Source organism: Dasypus novemcinctus, chromosome 13 (genome assembly GCF_030445035.2).
Source record: "Dasypus novemcinctus isolate mDasNov1 chromosome 13, mDasNov1.1.hap2, whole genome shotgun sequence".
NCBI classification, from domain to species: domain Eukaryota; kingdom Metazoa; phylum Chordata; class Mammalia; order Cingulata; family Dasypodidae; genus Dasypus; species Dasypus novemcinctus.
In genome coordinates, this window is record NC_080685.1 from 40,021,835 (window position 1) to 40,041,807 (window position 19,973).

Below are 19,973 nucleotides of genomic sequence, written 5' to 3' on the forward strand. Positions count from 1 at the left end.
CTCCATTCTGTGGACCCTGGGATGGTGATGTTCTCTTCACTTCTAGATCAAGAGGGCACTTAGATGCCACGTGGATGATGGTTATTTTTTATTAGTTTAGAACTGCTGCTTTGGTTACTCTGGTTCAGTCACATAGCACCAGCCCAGCAATTTTCCCTTAGCTCATCCCTCATTACAATAGCATTCTTCTAGGCCAACGATTTTCACTCACCAAATTCTACTTCTTCCAGGAACATACGCCAAAGTATCTTCACAGTAGAAAGGACATGGGTTTAAATTTTGGTTTGGCCACCACTTGCTAGCCATGTAACATTGGACAAGAAATTTAACATCTCAGAGTCTCGTTTTTCTTACCTCACAGGATTGCTAGCAGAAATAGGTGACCTTAGATATGCAAAGAGGCCAGCACAAAACCTTGTACATATTTGGTGAATATATATACAAATAAAAATGAAGAATACAGAAGAAACAGAAGACATAACCCCTGTCCTTAGAAACTTGGGAAACAATAGACACATATTGAGACACAACTAGAGACACAAATAGAGACATATAGAGACACAACTAGAAACAATAGACACAACTAGAGAAAATTGTAAAAGCAGATAAAATATTATTGGTGCTGTAATAAAGGAGACAAAGTATAGGACAATTAAAGTAGAAACCAATCATTGCTAGTCCCATCTTCTTATTGGGATTGTATTTCTTATCATCATCATGGCTTTTGTCGCCATGGTCTTGACTGTTATCATAATCATCGGTATCATCCTATGTCTACATTGAAACACAAACAAACTCCACATCCCATCGGTAAGGTTGGAGAAGTGGTTTTGTGTATATATGTGTGATTTTGGCAATTTTAAAGTGCCACTCACACCAATTCATGCCACTTGTGTTGTTCACCCAGAAAAAAATGAACTGCCACTCAGGCTGCATAAAAGGAGACTGTACCCTGAAAGTCTTCACAGGAGCTATACCAACATGCCTTGCAGTGCTGGAACTTCCCAAAGGGATATAAAACTTAGAGGAGTGGTATCAGCTTCAAGGACTGCTGGAACTTGGCCTTCAGGATTCTGTGGAACAAATTAGAGAAGAAAGCAGTAGGAGTTAAATTCACTCAAGAGTAGTTAATTGCTCCTGAGGCAGCTATGGTTGTGATTTTAGAATGTGTATGGTGGTAGATTGAACCATGAACCCCCCAAGGAAGACATGTTCTTCATCTAAATGTCGATTCCTGTGGGGGTGAACCCACTTAAAAAAAAGGACCCTTTGAATATGAATTATCAGTTAAGGTGTGGACTCATTTGTGAATAGGACCTTCTAAAATCCTGTCTAGGAGTGGCCAAACTGAATCAGGGTGGGACTTAATCTATATTATTGGGAGACCTTATAAAGAAAAGCCAAGAGTCAGCAGAAACTGAAGGGCAGACACAAGTAAAGAGAAATTACCATGTGATGGAAAGCAGAGATGCTAGCTAAGCTCAAGAATTGTGGCAAGCTGGCACCAGGACATACGGATATGGGAAGAGAGCATGGTGTGGCCGATGCCTTGATACATTTCTGGCTTCTAAAGCTGTGAGCGAATAGACTCTTGTTTAAACCAACCCATTGTGTGGAACTTGTCATAGCAGCACTGGAAAACCAACACATGTACTTTATATAGAGTTTTAAGTTGAGATAATAATGTTAAAATAATATCACAAGAAATTAAGATTAATTTCAATTACCCCCCTCGCCCCCAGGCAACACCAAATCCCAACATCCTAACACTTGGATTTTATTTTGGCTTACTTCTTTCTGGTTGGAAGGCAGACATTTTAATATAGTTTTAATCATTTGCCTTTATATTTAAAAATGATGGATTTTGTTTTTCCGATGAGTACTACTACCATTGGATCCAAAACATGAATAATTTTATGTTGTCTAATAAATCTAACTGAAGCAGAAACTTCTGGAGTTATTGCGAAGGACTAAGTCAACAGATACCCAGCAGATATTTGAGAAATCTTTTTTGTCACATTATTCAAATTAGAGCAACAATCTCTTGAAAGAATAGTTGTTAAAATTGCTTTAACTAAAATAACATACAAATACTTTCACTTTAAATTATGATGTGGTAGAAAGTGTGATGGATAAGGGGTTAAAAGGATGAGCTTTTGATTTTAACTTTGCCACCTACTAGCAGTGGGACTTTGTGTAAGTATTATTATTTTTTAAATCTATTTGCACTTCAATTTTCTCATCTGTCAAGGGCCATATAAGATTTCTATGTCTTTCAGTTCAATTATGCCAACCACTGTCCCCTTCAGCACTTCCATCTCAAATTCACGTTCATAGCTAAACCTTGAATCACTATGGACACCCTTCTAGTCTCCATCCCATAAACTCTGAATATTCTTTTCCTTTTTCTCATTTTAATCAACTACCACCCTTCTTTACAGGCCAGACCACCCAGATCATACTTCTTAGATTCCCTAGTCCTTTTGGTCAATTTCACCTGGTTTAGCAAGGATCATGGTATTAGATGAGCTCAATAAACTCACCTTGTAGCCTAATTAATAAGTGAGTTATATTAAAAAAATGAAGACAAATAAAACCTATTAAAAAAAAATAAGTGAGTTATTTAGTGAGTTCTCAATACAGATTGCATTAAGCACTCATAATATGCCCAGCACAGTGCTTATTTGTTGTTGGGAGAATTTCTGGAGAAGAGGGATTGGAGCCTCATCTATTATATTCTTATTCTATAGAGGTGCCCCATAAGTCCCTGTTAATGTGTTATACTATAAAATCGATTCTCAAGACAGCCAGGGCAGGGAGAAATGGTCTGAGCTACCAGAAGTACTGGGTTCAAATCCAACTTCTTAGTTGTGAAAACTAAAGAAAGGCACTCATTTTTCAGGTGGAATAAACTCACATTGAATAGTTGGTGCATATTTGGAATGCGTGCATTGTTATTTTCAGAGGGTGATGATTAGTCACGACAGGTTTCAGGATATAGCCTCAGTTTTGATTTTCCCGGTTTGACTGTGGACAGAGCCTGTGTCTTTCACCCGATTGTGCTCCTTTCCTCATGGATTTGTTCGGACCTCTGATAGTAGTTCTTGTTTTCACCTTCCCCTCCACTGAAAGTACACTCTTCCCTGATATCTCCTTCACGAAAAGCAAAACAAAATCAAAACCAAAACAAACCCACAGCTTTATTTAAAAATTTCTCATTTGAACATTTCGTGTCATGTAAAAAGCAAGTTAACAATTGCTTATTATCACCTTTGTAGGTGAAATTTTTTCTAAGCCTTTTGTTCATTCATTACCAAAGGGTGAATGTCAAGCATGGATGTCATGCTAGGATGCAAATTCTAGACTTCTGGTGTGAATGCTGAAAGGAATTTCACAGATATTTAGATCTAAGCCCTCCTTACCAGGAGGGTTGGGGCAAAGGAGGAATTTGGCGAAGCAGTTCTTGAGCAGCTAAATAGAAAAAAAAGAGTATGGCATATTAAAGAAGCCTCCATATTTGTTATCTGCAGACTGTGAGTAACAAATGAGATCTGGTTTCAAGTGATCTATGTGGAAAACCTGGATACACTTAGACAACATTGCTTTATGCCAAAGTTCTGATGTGTGTAGGGCGTAAGAAAGGGCTCCTCCAATTTCCTTTGGAAATAAATTAATATTTGATATTCCAAAAAAGTACTGAAGTAGTCATAACGAGAAAGATAGGGACACTGTTACATGTTACCTTAACCTTGTTTTTTATAATGAAGTATATGGGAGTGGAGAAGGTGATGTAATACTTTCAGTGCTTGGAGCGTCTCAAGGTCCTAATCAAGTCCTACAGGGACATAAACCGTTATTGTTATCTACTACTTATTCCCATATTTACTTAGTCACAGTTCCTCAGAGATGGTGAGAGAAGTACTATAATGCTATTCAAAAACACTTTAAAATCCATCTTTATAATGAGGTATTATTGTTACCACTGCATGATTCAGCAATAGGCCTCAGGAACAAACACCCATTACCCAGCCCATAGATCACAAGGTGTTAAAACTTTCTTTTGAATAAATGAGAGTTGGATGAGAGTGGTGAGAAAGCAAAGATATCTAGCCTTAGGTCATTTCTTTTTTGTCAGAGCTCAACAGTTCCCAATTCCACCCCTCACCACATTTCGTAGGGCTCGGTAAATGGCTTCAAATGTAAGGTAAATGGGTTCCACATTCAAAGAAGATACACTTTTGATCCCCCTAAACAATGGTTTTGCTAATGGCAATGTAGGGTTCATGAAGCAGTGATGAGGACACAGGGAGCAGACAAGCTGCAGGGGGTGACTTTGGTCATGGGTTGCTGACGGGTCAGATTCTCTGTTGCTTACTGCCGGCAGAGAGGCAGGGGTAGACTTCTTTTCAAGGGAGACAGTTGTTGAAAGAACAATAGATTCACCTCTCAAAGAACCTACCCTTGGGATTGCCTAATTTTGTGCTTCTCAAACCTAAACAATAGGGGGTCTGACCTATTTTATGGTGACAGTTTTTTTTCACACCCTCAGGATGATTGATTATTGGTTTTAAAATATGTACAAACATAAAACTAGGTATATGCTTCTTATAATTTTTATGCAACTATAAAACCAAAGCAAATTTATGAATAAAATCAAGCGTAACTATAAAATCAATAAGGCTTCATTTATAAACATTATTTTAATATTATAGATGATGTGGTTTTTAAAAAATCTAATCACTAGTGTGGAGGGTAAAGATAGACAATAGAACCAAGTAGCCTTAAGGGCCTATTCTATTTTTAATCTAGGTTTGTTATTTAAACTTCATTGATGGTCATACAGAGAATGGCTTTTGGTGTAAGTATGTTGACTGGATTGTTACTAAAGCCTCAAGTCTATATATTTAGGAAAATCAGATCTCATACTTAACCAAACTCTTGAGAGTAGGCAATCATCAAATGTCAGTTTTAATGGGGTATCATTTGATAATTTGTTAAATTGTCTATTCATTTGAAGATAAGGTTAGCATTGCGGTGATGTTGAAATAGGTTCTAAATGGGTATCTAACCCAATTACTAGTAGAATCAGGGACAGAACCGTTCTCCTTTGAGTATTTTCTCTGCAGGTTTCTGCTTATAAACTGGTATGTGTTGGTATGTAAAAAGTCAGAGTCAAAATCACACATCTGCTCACAGCATGAACATGGCATTGACTGCTTTGGTTTGACAGACCCATATGATGACTCAATTTTCCCACCATTTCCTCTATTTCTAGGTTGGTTCTTGACTTGATCTGGCTTTCATTTGGCATTTGCATAATCGTAAACACAAAAGAAAAGCCTGGCACTGAAATTGCATGGCAGCACTTAGTTACTGCTTGTATTAAAATTTCAATTTATGGAATTGAAGACATAACATTTAAAAATTTCTGAAAGTCTTGCGGCTGCAAAAATGCAGCTCTACTTTGCTGTCTTAGAACTAACTTGACTTCGTTTCTCTTGGGAAAAGTTTTCTGGCCTGCCCTCTTTCCCTTACATTTTATTAATAATTAAAAATGGCTTCTGGTGGAGGAGTGTTTATTAGTACCAAGATTTAAGTTAAGTACTATACAAAATCTCACTTAAACTCTATAATAATTGTGTTAGGTGGGCATTTTTCATATTTTACATGTGAGGGCACATGAGACCAGGACAGGGTCAACAACAGGGCAAATGAGTGATGGGACCAGAATCTGAACCTAAGTCTTTCCTTCCAATGCCCAACTCTTACCCACTACCTGATTATTCTTGAGCCACTATTATACCTTGCAGATATCACTTTTACTGCAAGTAGGCATAACTATCATGATTATCTCCACATACGCCTCTTTTCCATACGACCAGAGGGTCTCAAACTTTAGTGTGCATTGGAATAATCTGGAGTGCTTATTAAATATGCAGATCCTGGGGTTCATCCCAGACTTATTGAATAAGGAATTTTCTGTGCAGTGTCCAGGGAATCCATATAAATATTTAAAAACAACCTCCCCCAGTTGATTCTGTAGCAGGTGCTCTTCTAACCACATTTTGAGGAAAACTGCATAAGACTATAAGCATTTCAAGGATGGTTACCGGTTTTTTTTCATCCTTGTATTTCAAGGGCTTGCCCACCAAATGCTTGCCAAATGATTAAAAAAGAATGAATGAATGTGTAAAGGAACAACTGTCAAGACAGCATGTGTTTTGGGGAAGAAACTTTTGGCCAGACCCCTGGAAAATTTAGAGATACATGTTTAAACATCACTTAATATATTCAGTCTAGACTCTTTCTCCTGGGGGCCAGCTGTGGCAAGGAACCTATGAGAAGGTGGCAGGAAACACAGCTCTGTCTATAAGAAACAAATGAACTCTCCCTCTAGGGTGGATTAAATCAAATCTCCCCATTTTCGAAAACTAAGAACAATTGGACTAGAAAGATTTAAAAGCTTTTAGAGGTCCAGAAAAAAAAGGTTAGTTTCCCTAGCGTCTTGTAGAATTAAAATTTTCTGCTTAACAATAGTTCTGAGGTCAATATGGATTCATTTATTTATTCAGAAAGAGTTTTGGGGGTACTTACTACATGCCTTGCACTCTATAAAACAGTCCTTTCCCTTCTTGAGTTTATAATCATTTGAAAAATTCAGGAAACGGTAAAAGAGCAAGGCAAGTAAATGTGTGCTGCTCAGTGTCTGCAAGAGGTTATGGAAGGGCGTGAGTAGCCAGAGGACTGGAGCTGGATGCTGAAAGTTGAATAGGAATTGGCTAGAATTGGAAGCAAAGAGCAGGAAGAGCAGAGGCTTGGCAGTCAGATCGCTTGTGGCTGGCTGGCTGTTAGCATTGCGGACATGAGCCTGAGGTGGTGAGAAATTTGCACTGGGGAGGACAGATAAATAGCATCACACAGATGTGTTTTATTACATTAAGGAAAGCGTCAGATGTTGTGGAGTCTTGAACATTTTCTTTTATCTTAAAGCAGATGAAGTGGTGCTTTGAGAAGATTAATGAGGCAGGAGCATGTAAAGTTAATTGCGGGGGAGGGGTTATGGCAGGAGACTAGTTAGAAGGCTGCTTTCAGTAGTCCAGATGTAAGTGACAGGGTTTGGACCAAGGTGGTGGAGAGAGAAAAGAAAACGTATAGCTTTTAACTTGAGGTACACTGACAGGATAATGTTGCTTCTAAAGGTGGGGCAGAAGCAGAGTGAAATTGCACACAGCTGATATCGAGTATATGAATACCTGAAAAAAACATTTTCCCACAAGAAAGTTGGGAAATTTTAAAATTTCATTTGTGTTGAAATGCCCTTTTAATATACAGTGATGGAGACAATATATAACATTTGTGGAGAAATGTTAATGGGTTTATTTGGCAAAATAAAAACTTGGAAATCCCATATAGGAAATCCCCCTTCCCCCAATTAAAAAAAAATTTATTGCTTCATGAAGTCTGGGAACCACTAGATGTTACAAGTATCCTTTTTTGGCAAAAGCTAGTCAACTTTTATCCTAGAAAAAGTCCTTTTTTTTGTCTGTTCATTTTCATTTTTCTGTGGCAGATGGAGCTTTTGTGATGCCTCTTTGAATAGAAGACTCATTATTCTAAAAAGGAACTATATATAAGCTAATTTTATTAAAAATTAAAGTTTATTATAAGTTTATAATGAGGATCCCCAAGTCAAAATTTCTCAAAGGGCTGCAGCATCCTTTGTTGTTGGCATAGCAGATGGCACTGGGAGCAGGACCTTTCATTGGTTCTACTTCCTCTTCTTGTCCCTTATTGCAACCCCTTCCCCCCTACGGTTGCCACAGAGAGGACCTCTCAGTATTAAAACTTCTGCTTGTGACCTGCAGAGGGAAACTGAAATCCATGTTGTTGTTGTTTTGTTTTGTTTTTAAACAGATAACAGAAGAGGTGGGTCTAGGGGCAGAATTCTGTGACCAAATACGTTTGGGAAATGTCGTTAGAGAATGAGGTTTCTTTACTACAGGACTTCCCATCATCTTTAATATGGAATGAGCCATTTGACTCTTCAACAGAGGGGTAGCTTATGATACTCTGCAAGCATACTGGGCCATGGAGCCCTTTTTAAAAGAAGTATCTTGAGCAGAGAAGGCTGCACGGCATACACTTTGAGAAATTAGGACTAGGGAGTTTGTCTTAAACATGTTTCTTGCATTAAAGGTTGATGGTGTAATGGAGAGAAACAAGAGTGTAACAGTTTGATATTATTTATGAATTCCAAATATAGATATGGGATTATGTTTGTAAACTGGTCTGTTCCTCTGGGCGTGTTAGATTGTATTAACTTTGGAGGTTTCACTTTTACTTGATTAAATTATGATTGGGGCTTTGATTGGGCCATGTCAGTGGGAAGTTAAGTCCCCCTGTGAGAAAACCACATGGCAGAAGAGAGAGCTAGAGTTTTGATGCTCTAGTTCCAGGAAGTAAACACACAGGAGAAGAACACAGAGGAATTGAGACAGCTCCATAGACATGGCAGAGGCCCAGGCAGAAGGAGAGCCTGATAGTCTACATCTGGCCTTGTGAAGAGAACAGAGCAGCTGAGCCCAGAGAGAAATGGGCCCTGGGAGAGAGGTGAGACTTATCCCAGCCTTCAACTGATATTGGAAGAAGCTGGGACCATGGGGCCTTAAGAGGAATAGGGAGGCTGAACCATTGCTGACGTTGGCAGCCATCTTGCTCCAACACGTGGCAACAGACTTTGGTGAGGAAATTAACTTCCTCTTTATGGCCTGGTAACTATAAACTTCTACCCTAAATAAATACTCTTTATAAAAGCCAACATGGGAAGCAGATGTGACTCAAGGGATTGAGCTCCTGGCTACCACATGGGAGGTCCCGGATTTGGTGCCTGGTGCCTCCTGGAGAAGATGAGCAAGACAATGAGCTGGTGTGATAGCGGGTGTGGTGAGCTGACACAACAAGGAGACACAAAGAGGAAAGAAAGTGAGAAATACAACAAAGCAGGGAGCTGAGGTGGCTCAAAGGATTGAGCACCTTTCTCCCATATGGGCAGTCCAGGTTTGCTTCCTGGTGCCTCAAGAGAAGACAAGCAGACACAGAGAGCACACAGCAAATGGACACAGAAAGCAGAGTGAGCATAAATAACAAGGAGGGAGTGTGTGGAATAAAATAAATAAAATAAATCTTCTTTAAAAAAACCAACAGATTTCTGGTATTTTGTGTCAGCACTCCTTGGTTTAACTAATACAAAGAGTCTAGAATTTTGGTCCAGGTTTTACAACTAACTGGTGATCTGGGGGCAATCTTTGAATCCCTCTGGGCCTCAGTTTCTACAGGAGTAATACTAATACTAGATTGAACTCTTAAATTCTTTTCACCTCCAAAAGTCTGTTCTCATGTGCATATCCAGAAGAGGAAAATAATCAGTGATTTTCTACTCTTTAATTACACCAGCATTAGGGGCAGTGGTGGGGACAGTGAAACAGGATGAGTAAGTTGTGGTTTGAAACCCTGAGCTGTTTATATGGTTGGGCACAGTTACATAGCAGAAATGAAAGAAGTTTCTAGTTAGTTCTCAGGCTTCTCTAAATCCAACAGTGTCACCTAGTGTGTGTGCAATTATTCCAATTGCCAAAACAATAATAATTCACAATGATCACATAATCCATGTAACCTCAGCTTTGCTATTAAGTAGCTATGAGGCCTCAGATAAATCAGCTGTCCTTCTGTGCCTGGGCTTTCTTCATCTGTGAAATGAGAGAGTTGGAAACTGAGAGATTGGGGATTTCCGAAGTTTTGTGAGAAGGAACTATTTTTTTGTATGAAAAAAATTACAGAATACTGATCACAGGAACAATTTGCCAGTTGCACTGAGTAATTATTGTTCATATGCTATAATGTTTTTAGCATAACATATAATTTTAGCATAATGTATAATTTTACATTGATCTGGCCTACTCCAGTTCTTTTTTGGTTAATATTTGCATGGAATACCTTTTTCCAACCTTTCACTTTTAACCTGGTTGTATCCTTACATATGAGGTGGGCCTCTTGTAGACAACACAAAGAGAGCACATATTTTTTTTTTCCAAATTCCACTCAATTTATTCATTTAAAAAAAATATTACATTCAAAAAATATGAGGTCCCCATTCACCCCCACCGCCCCCACCCCACCACTCCCCGCACAGCAACACTCTCCCCCATCATCATGACACATCCATTGCATCTGGTGAGTACATCTCTGGGCATCGCTGCACCCCATGTCCTGTGGTCCATACCATAGCCCACACTCTCCCATGTTCCATCCAGTGGGCCATGGGAGGACATACCATGCCCGGCAATTGTCCCTGGAGCACCACCCAGGACAACTCCAAGTCCTGAAAATGCCTCCACATCTCATCTCTTCCTCCCATTCCCCGCACCCAGCAGTCACCATGGCCACTTTTTCCATACCAATGCCACATTTTCTCGATTATTAACCACAATAGTTCATGAATAGGACACATTTTTTAATCCATTCTATAAGTCTATGTCTTTTGATTGGGGAGTTCAATCCATTAACATTCAGTGGTTTTACTGTAAAGGCATTACTTACTTCATCCATTTTGTCCTTCAGCTCTCTGTCATCATTTTGGTCTATTGTCTGTCTTCTTATCCTTTAGTTTACCTTTCCTAATAATCTTCATTTCTAAACTCCTCTCCAAATCTTTCACCCTTGGTTTTTCCTTTAAGGGTGCAGCATCCCCTTTAGTACCTCTTGCAAATCTGGTCTTTTGGTAATATATTCTATTGGTTTTTGTTGAAGACTTTGAACTCAACCTCATTTTTGAAGGACAGCTTTGCCAGATAAAGAATTCTTGGCTGGCAGTTCTTCTCTTTCAGTACCTTAAATATATCATACCACTTTCTTCTCTTCTCCATAGTTTCTGATGAGAGGTCAGCACTTAATCTTATTGAATTTCCCTTGTATGTGATACTTTGCTTTTCTCTTGCTGCTTTCAGAATCCTCTCTTTCCTTCTAATATTTGTCATTCTGAATAGACAGAAGCCAATCACTGGTCAGGCCTCTTGGCTGTATATCCACATTACTTCTTTTCCTTTCTTGATGTCATTATTCTAGGTCAGGCTCTATTTGGTCACTATACCCCTTGTCTCTTCTTCTCTAAAACATCCTATGTGCCTCTTTAAGCATTATAAATCTTCTCTGAACCTGCTATCCCCTTTTTCCAAAGCTTTTCCTGGATCATTAATGCTTACTCCTTCCAAGCATTCACTGCTCTGTGTTCTCCCACTTCAACCATCTTTGCATCTTTGTCTTCAATTACCTACAGGTTCCTGTCTCCAACCAAGTCTTTATTGATCACCTGTGGCATTCTGTGGCTGACTGATGATGATCCTTGGCTCCTCTGTCACATGGCAAGGCACGTGGGTGCTTCTCCTAGTCTCTTCTGGTTTCTGCTTCAGCTTCTTGCTTCCTGAGGCTTTTTCTCTCTGCTTCTGAATTTCATTCAGCATTAAAAGGACTCCAATAATAGGATCAAGACCCATCCTGATAGAGGTGGGTCACACCTTAACCGAAGTAACTTCATCAAAGTTTCTACTTAATCCACATTAATGGATTAAATAAGAACGTGTTTTTCTGGGATACATACAACCTCAAGCCACCATAGTTAGGTATCATTATCTCCCTTTTACAAGTAAGTAAAAGTTAAGCAACCTACCCAAAACTGTACAGCTAGTAAAAGTCTGAGTAAGGATATGAACCCAAGTGGTCTGTATAAATTTTAGCATGTGAGGCCTGCAATGAGGTTGGGCCAAACTAGCAATATGAGGTGGTATTTAGCATCTATGCCAGAAAAATTGTGGGAAAACAACAACAACAGAGTTAACCTTTTGCCAACTTAGTATGTCAGGGAAATAGCATTCAGAAATATTGTTTGGGAACACTTAATGCATTACCCTGCTTTCTTTCCCAGTGATGATGTGCTGCTGATGAGAGTATGTTTCAAGAACCAAGAGAAAGCATTTCTGTAAACACAGGCACAGAGATGGTTAGTGCAAGTTTTGCTGTAGTACTGAAGTAAGACCCTAGTATAAAAGGGCAATAGTATGGTAAGTCTGGCTGTTTTCTAAAATTTGGATGACTTCAGCTGCTTGTCTTGTTAGGGAAATAGAACTGAGGGAAAAGCTGTACTAAGATTTGGAGCATTTATTCTTGCTTTGTGTGGCCACTTATTCCCATTCTGAATCCCTGACTAAAGAAATTGGTAACTTATTGTAGTCATTCAGCAACCCACCTAAACAGTGTGGCACTATATAAGTATATGGATGTAGATGATAGAGTGTATTAGTCAGTCAAAGGGGTGCTGATGCTAAGTACCAGAAATCTGTTGGCCATTATAAAGGGTATTTATTTGCGGTAGGAGATTACAGTCACAAGGCCCTAAAGAGTCCTACTCAATGTACCATAAGAGGTACTTGCTCACCCAAAGTCATTGGCCATGTGTTGAAGCAAAATGGTGGGTGATGTCTGCAAGGGTTCAGCCTTCCTTCTTCCTCTTAAGGTTCCATGGTCCCAGCTTCTTCTGATCTCAGCTGTAGGCAGACATAAGGCTCATCTCTCTCCCCAGGGCTTTTTTTTTTCTCGGCTTAGCTGCTCTGCTCTCTTCACAAAGTCATCTGTAAATTATCAGGTTCATCTCTTTTCCTGGGGCCTCTGTCATGTTTAATGGAGCCTTCTCTCTTTTCTCACATATCTGCTTCTCTGTGCATCTACTCCATGCGAGAGTCTGTTTTATCAGCCCACCAAGGGGCTGGAACTCAATGTGGAGTTTCACTCTAATGACATGGCTAAATCAAAGCCCTAATCTTAACATAATTTAATCAGACGTTTCAGCTTAATCTAATACAATCAAAGGGTTATCATGCCCAGAGGAACATACCAGTTTACAAACATACTCTATACCTTTTTGGAATTCATAAATAATATCAAACTGTCATGTAGAGACATAGAGATAGCTAGATATAAACAGATATGGACAGATATGTAGATATAGAAGATTAAGATGGATATGACATGGCCCTAGGTAGATCTGTATCTAGATGTAAATACAGATTTATAATGTATACATAGTTATACAGACACACATATAGTTAAATAGTATATAGTCACATAGTTATATAGTGTTGTATCCTTTCAGATCCTGAAAAGGAATGAGGTAAATACATGTGCTGATATAGAACTTTCCCCAACATGTATAACAGAAAAGCCAAAGTGATTTGTATAGTGTGCTACTATTTAATTTAAAAAACATACATCCATATTTTTATAAATGTGTAAGATAGTTCTAGAAGACTACTCAAGAAATTGATAACTATTACCTCTGGGAGAAGGACTGAGTCTGAGGTGGAAGTGAGACTGATTTTTTATTGTATCAAGTGATGGCTTCATAAATATGCTAAGATGTTTTTCCTTTTTCATGCTCAATCTCCCATGAGTGTATGAAGGAGTTTTCGAGAGGCTAAATGACATGTGATATTGCAACAAATTGAATCCAGAAGCAGATACAAGAAGCAAATTGTGTTCTGTTAAGCCAGATATTATGAAAAAGATTTGTAAAAATGTAAAACAATGTCACTTTTCTTGCTAGTTTTTTAAAAATTAAGGTTATTTTTATAAAATTTATAAATTATGTGAACATGCAATTATAATTTGTAATGAATTAATAAATAATAAATTTTTAAATTCTCAGTTTTAATTGCTAAATGGGCAAATATGAATAGATATAACACATGTAAACAAAATGTCTCTGAGGTCTCTGGGGTATGTCAAATTTCTTCAATGTATGGGGTATTGAAAGTTTATGTTTGATAGTGGTGGGCAGGAATGTCAGGTAAGAAGGAAAATCTTAATGGAACAAAGTCTGTAATACAATATCGCTCTACCTTTTCTTTATCCCCTCCTTAAAGGGAGATCTACAAGTGGTCTGGTGTTCAATGCTCTAAAAAGTTCCAGGGTTTGTGACTTGAGGCAAAGAAGGTGGAATAATTGAAGAGAAGCAGAGGCCAGCTGTTCTGGAATATCACACTCCACAGATAATGTTCTTCACTCCTTGATGTAAGTAGGGAGAGTTGCTAAAGCTCTGTTACCACATTAGACTGGGGGAGTTGGGAGGGGAAAACATCTGCTCCCAGTGTGGCTCCCCTTGAACTTCTCACTTACCCTGGCTGGTGTCACAGGGAAAGTTGAGCCCTTGGGTTCTGTCTGGAGCTGCTATCAAAGGAGGAGACAATGTATTTGCTTGTATAGAAAACCCAGTGCTGGATGTCAATGAACCCTTTCCACTTCAATTTATCTGGTTTGACAAGCCCCACATTAGAGGCTGATCTTGGGACATCCTTACTCAGAGTGCTTCTCAGGGTATCGGGCTTGGTACTGGGCTGTTCCTGCCTCTATAGTACCTACTGGAATCTCTGGCAAATCTGGGTCTCTTCTAATATTTCAATTTCATTTATTGATTTTTTTATAAGTTGCTTTCTTTTAGCAATAATCTGAGTTGGTTTAGTGTTAAATAATACCTAATGGAACCTCTAAAACTGACATAATAGAATAAGAGTCCAGTAGTAAAGGTTTGGAAATACATAAGAAAACCTAGCCCAGGGATACATTTTGCAAATGCTGGGACTCAAGCAAAAAGGGAAGCACTAGACATTGCAGAACTTTTATTAGGAAACCAGGAAGCATTCCCATATATAAAGATGGTCTGCTTTAGGTGAATTTTGGTCTGAATGGGACTTCTCAGTTCATCTTTAAGCAGGCTCAAATCCTACCAATGAATCTAGAACTAATGATTTCATGAATCTGAGACTTTCCCAGCCTGGAGCTCATTGAAGGCAGGGACCTATTTCATTTGAGCCTGTATGTCCAGCACCTAGCACAGAATCTGACACATGGAAGATACTCAATGAGAACCTGCTGGCTTGACTTAGACTTTATTATTATCCCTCACAGCTTCCATAGTATTTGTTGAGTGAATGAATGATTGAGTAAATGATATGCACCTGAAAGTTCTTGGGAGTGAGGGTTGACTATAGGGATGAGAGAAGGGAATAAAGTTGTATTTTCTCAGCATTGCGCAGGAGATTTCTTCTCACTGTCAAGATTCTTGGGTTATATACTCCCTTCCTTCCTTCCTTCTTTCCTTCCTTCCTTCCTTCCTTCCTCCCTCCTTCCCTCCCTCCCTTCCTTCCTTCCTTCCCACCTCCCTCCCTCCCTTCCTTCCTTCCTTCCTTCCCACCTCCCTCCCTCCCTCCTTATCTTCCTCCCTCCCTCCCTCCTTCCTTCCTTCCTTCCTTCCCACCTACCTCCCTCCCTCCTTATCTTCCTCCCTCCCTCCCTCCTTCCTTATCTTCCTTCCTTCCTTCCATCCTTCCATCTTTCTTTTCTTTTTATAGACTCTTATTACTTGGGAGCTAAGAGACTTTACCTTGATCCTTTATGGTATACATTTCAGAATGAAAAATTCTTAGCTTTGCTTAACCACTAACCAAAAGTTATTGTAGGGTTTCTCTATTACATTAGACTGTCAAACATTATTTATCTATGAATCATTCTGCTTTACCTTTCAGAAACTATCATTGTGGTCTTTTCTTCTCCTGCAACCTAATCTTAAATGACTATTTCCAGAATTTATTATTTCAATATCCAAAGCATGTGGTGTAAAGAGTCTTGTCTTGGTAGCCTGGGTTGAGTGTTCCCCCCACCCCCTACCCACTGCCAACACTGAGGTATCATACCTGGATCTATCTCATGTACTTTGTTTTCCCCAGGAAAAAGTCCTTTCAGTTACCAATCCAGGCTCACTCTCCTTCAGAGAATGATGAGATTGAGTCTTTCAGCCTGTTTAAAGGCTTAATAAGTCTCAATTTCCTGTGTTTCTTACTGATGGAAGGCCAAAGAATTTATCATCTAAACCAGAACACTTGCAAGGGAAAGGGGCAGCTATTAATAGAGACAACAGAAGCGGACAAAGAAACAAGACGCAGCAAATAGACACAGAGAACAGACAACCAGGGGAGGGGAGGGGGCGGATTAAATAAATAAATAAATAAATCTTAAAAAAAAAAAAGCTACTCTGGATCATGAGGTTTAATCTGGCTCTATGGTCACCTACATTTCAAAGATCTTGCATCTTTAAGAAATACTGAGAGCATCAGGTTCACAGCAGCCTTTGGAGAATAAACTTCCTGAATTCTTCTTCAGATGTTTGTTTTGGGGCTAGGAGACTCTGGCATAGATTTCATAGCACTTAGTATTTCTACTAACCAGAGGGAGCCTGGCCTTCATGGATGTTGAGTCTCCCAGGGGAGATTATCAAGATGACCTCAGAACTTGTAGCCTGTGTTTGTGACACCCAGCCATTCGGTCAGTCAGGCAGGTCTTTCTCTGTGCTTTATTCCTTCTTTTTTTTTTCTCCTCCCCCTTCTTCTCTCCTCTTCCTCCTTACACCTCTGCTCCTTTCTCCTTTTTCCCTGATCCTCATTCTCTTCGTCTCCCTCCCACATTCTCCTCCTTCTGTCTCTCCCCATTGTTCTGTTTTTTTCTCTCCTTTTTTTGGTTCCCTCTCCTTTTCTATTTCCTTCACTTCATTTGTCATACTCTTGTCTTCTCCATCTCCCAAAATGGTTCTTCCAGAATCATTGAAGGACAGCCCAAAAGAGCAACTTTGCCAACATTAATTTCTCCTTTAAAGGAAAAATTCTGTATTTCCATCTGTAACCTGGTTTTTCTTTATGGGTTAGAAGCTGTCTTTTTACATTGCAAGTGGCTTAGGAATTGTGTTTCTCATGAATCTCTTTGATTGGAGATTCTAGTTTCATGTATTCTGGAGGAAATGTTTTTTAGGGCAGGAGGAAAGCATAGCCCAGGATGTTAGAGTTGGGGATGGCAGTGGGGTTCGGTGCAAGGTGGAGATGTGGCAGGAACAAACATGGGGGGTGTCTACTTGGTACGGAATAGTTTATAGCTGAGATAAATGAGACACTATGATCGTATTGCTGCCTGAACCTCAACATCTGAGGTTGTGGAATTTGACTGTGCCAGGATAATTTACAAGAAGAAAGAGTAGGATCAGTGCCTAACTAATCAGAAAGCCTATAGCTATTGTGGGTGTGCCATCATAGGAGAGGGAGAGAACCTATTAGACACTGAGCAAATGAGTACTTCATAGAGAAATGGTGGTAAGTGTGTCAGAGGTTGATGGAGACAACTCTGGATGAACAGAGCTCCAAAAATGTTCTGAAATGCATAAGCTGACAATGAACTACAGTAATATGAAAAAAAACAAAAAACCTGGTGGGCTAGCAAACAAGAAGCTCTTCTTGCCTCATGGGATTCAAAGACTTTGGCTAAAAGTTTTACTTACTAAAATAATATCATATTTATTGAGCAGCTATGATATGTAAAGGACTCCAGAAGTGGTTTGAAAGGATACAAGTATAATTAAGAGATAACCGAACGTAATTCTACATGGGACAATAGGACAACAGGAGAGGGAAGGCACACACACACACACACAAGAAAGAGGAGAACTACACTGCAAGGGAAAAAATGGTGCGTCAAGGAAGAGATGAATGGTAGAAGGAGGAAGTGAGTACTAACAGTTGGGATGGTCAAGTAATGGAATACATTTGAGTATGGAGAATGTGGAGCGTGGGGCAATCCTTGAAGGATAGGAAGGCATTCTACATGTAGGGAGGAAGGTGTGGGTCAGTCATTTTTGATAGAGCTGACCTAGTGGATAAGGACCCAGACTGACCTAATGAACAAGGTCTGCGGTGGGCTTGTGGAGTAGAAGAGATGGAGAAATAGCTGGGGTTGAGGAGTGGTAGAAAATAAAGCTGGATGGAAGGGAGGCCAAATCCAGCCTGCCGCCTCTTTTTGTAAATACAATTTTATTAGAACACAGCTATGCTCATTTGTTTATGTATTGTCTGTGCCTGTTTTTGCACAGTTGAGTAGTTGCAACAAAGACCATTTGGCTTGCAACACCTAAAATATTTACTACATAGGTCTTTACAGAAAAAAGTTTACTGACCTTCAGCTCCTGAGATAGACCTTTATATATTTCCTCAGTAGAAAAAAAAATAGCCATGTATTTTTTTTGTCCCAGTGGCAAAATTTGCAAGCCTATCTTAATCCTTCTCTGTTTATGGAGAAGCTGAATCATAATCCATAATTTCCAAGTGGCAAATAAAAGGCCTTGATCCTTAAATTGATCCAGATAATCCTACCACATAGTCTGTGACGTTCCAAGGCCCATTTCATACCTCCCTCCTTAAAGAAATGATGGTAATTTCATTGGGCTGACTCCCTCCTCCATAAATTGATTCCATTAATTCTTCAAGGTCAGTTTGACTTTCTTCAAATATTGGAAAGAGCAAAGAGGAAATTACGAGTAGAAATATGTTTGAAACCAGGGAAGTGGGAAAGCCTTGTATGGATTGGTTAGAATCTGCATTTTACTCTTGAAACGGTAGCCTTGGCTCTAGCTCATCTCTGGGTTATTCACTGGGCAACCAGACTCAGACAATGTGGGCTTGGAGTCCATCTTTTAATTTTCCTAGAGAATCCCACCACCTGTCTCTTATTTGGGGTTTTTGAATTGTGAAATGATGGCACACACAAGATCCAAAAATAACTGCTTGTGTATGCCAAGCGTACAGAAACAGAAGGTGGATACTGAGGCCAACAAGCAGTAAATACAGAAGGGGGTCTGGCATGTAAGCATCTGCTCCACAAACAGAGAGGAGCAAGAAGTTGTGGGAGGAGAGACTCGGGGCCCATGTGTTCACTTGAGAATGTGGGTGCACTGCTCTGATCTTCAAGTCTTGGAGATACTGGCTCCCCTCCATCCAGAACCAAATTTCAGAGGAGATGGTTGTAAGAGAATTGGATCATTTTATTTTATCCAGAGTGATCTAGAGCCAAAGGAGTTTAGTGTGGGATTCTTTGGGAATCTGCTGTAGCACTAGGAGTTTTAAGTCTTACTTAGTTTCTTTTCTCTCTTTATCTACATAGCACAGGACACTTAAAAGCATTTGTGGGTTAGACATATGTGGGAGTCCTCTTCAATTCTAGAGTCAATCTCACCTCCAACAAATTCTGAGACTGTAGGAATGAATTACAGTTCCATATTTGGAGAACTACCTACCCTGTTGTAGGGAGTCCTCCTGAAATTCCCTAAAATGTATTAGCTGATGAGCTGATTAACCCAGCTGATCAGAATATAGGGTTTTTAAAGCCAATGTTAGTCTTTGGACTGGCATTTCAACCATTCTCTCCATTGGTAGAAGAGCAATGTGTTCATTCATTCATTCATTCATTATGTGTTCATATGTTCATTTATTCATACAATGACTATCCATTGAAAACCTACTAGTTAACACGATGGTAGGAAAAGCATGAAGTGGAGAGCCAGACAAACCTGAGTTCAAATTCTAGTATCTCTGAGATAATTCTAACTCATTCAAATTCTAACTTAGTTGACATTTTGCCACCATCCCTATTCTACTTTCCCTGAATCTCCTAGAAACTCTCCTAGAATCTCCTAGACTTGGACTGGATGTTCCCTTCTCTCTGCCTTTCCAGGAACTTCTGCTTTGTCTGTCCTCATACCATATTATGTGGAAATTTTCTATTTACAGTATGTGTCTGCTTGTAAGTTCATTGAGGGTAGATCTCTTCATTACTGTTTTTTCCCCCTTGACTCCTAGCTTAGTGCCTGACACATATTAGAAACATATGTTGGTTGCACCAAAAGGAACTCGTCTTGGAACTTCAGTTTCCCTAAAGTTTTGGTTTCCTCATCTGTAAAAAGAAGATGATAAAACATACTTTGTGCAGAGTGGGTATAGTCTAGTGGTTGAGTACATGTTTTGCATGTACGAGGTCCCAGGTTCAATCCTTGGTAC

At 39.4% G+C, this 19,973-nt stretch overlaps 1 protein-coding gene across 4 annotated transcripts in view; it reads left to right on the plus strand.

Moving 5' to 3' along the window:
* The window catches only part of DDR2 (discoidin domain receptor tyrosine kinase 2), a 162,348-nt gene that overhangs the window by 8,811 nt on the left and 133,564 nt on the right, over positions 1–19,973 (plus strand). For 2 of the 4 annotated variants that reach the window (XM_058310039.2, XM_058310043.2), the window contains exon 2: positions 13,971–14,118. The exons of the other annotated variants lie outside the window; for them this stretch is intronic. The gene's annotated coding sequence lies outside the window, so the exon portion shown is untranslated. The remainder of the gene's footprint in view (positions 1–13,970; positions 14,119–19,973) is intronic. 4 annotated transcript variants of the gene reach the window in all.